This window comes from Geospiza fortis, unplaced genomic scaffold, assembly GCF_000277835.1.
Source record: "Geospiza fortis unplaced genomic scaffold, GeoFor_1.0 scaffold628, whole genome shotgun sequence".
Taxonomy (NCBI): domain Eukaryota; kingdom Metazoa; phylum Chordata; class Aves; order Passeriformes; family Thraupidae; genus Geospiza; species Geospiza fortis.
Window position 1 is genome coordinate 191,179 of NW_005054596.1, and position 323 is coordinate 191,501.

Consider the following 323-nt stretch of genomic DNA (forward strand, 5'->3'; position numbering starts at 1 on the left):
CCCATCCATCCATCCATCCATCCATCCATCCATCCATCCATCCATCCATCCATCCAAGGGTTGATCCCATTCCAGGGCACGGATGGGCCTCTTTGGGATGTGGTGGGATCTTGGTGGCTCCAGGAAAATGGGGCTGGGGCTGGCATCTGGGAATCTTGGAACCCTTTGTGTTGGAAGGGCCCTTAAAGCCCATCCAGGGACACCTCCCACTATCCCAGGCTGCTCCAAACCCCATCCAACTTTTCTTTGGGCATCCTGGGGTGACCACAGCTCCTCTGGGAATTCCATCCCAGCCAGGAATTCCACCCCAAGCTCCCCTTTCC

General features: G+C 56.7%; 1 protein-coding gene across 1 annotated transcript in view; it reads left to right on the top strand.

Annotated features, from left to right (window-relative positions):
• STRA6 (stimulated by retinoic acid 6) overlaps positions 1–323 on the top strand; it is a 17,535-nt gene that overhangs the window by 16,358 nt on the left and 854 nt on the right. The gene's annotated exons all lie outside the window — the stretch shown is intronic.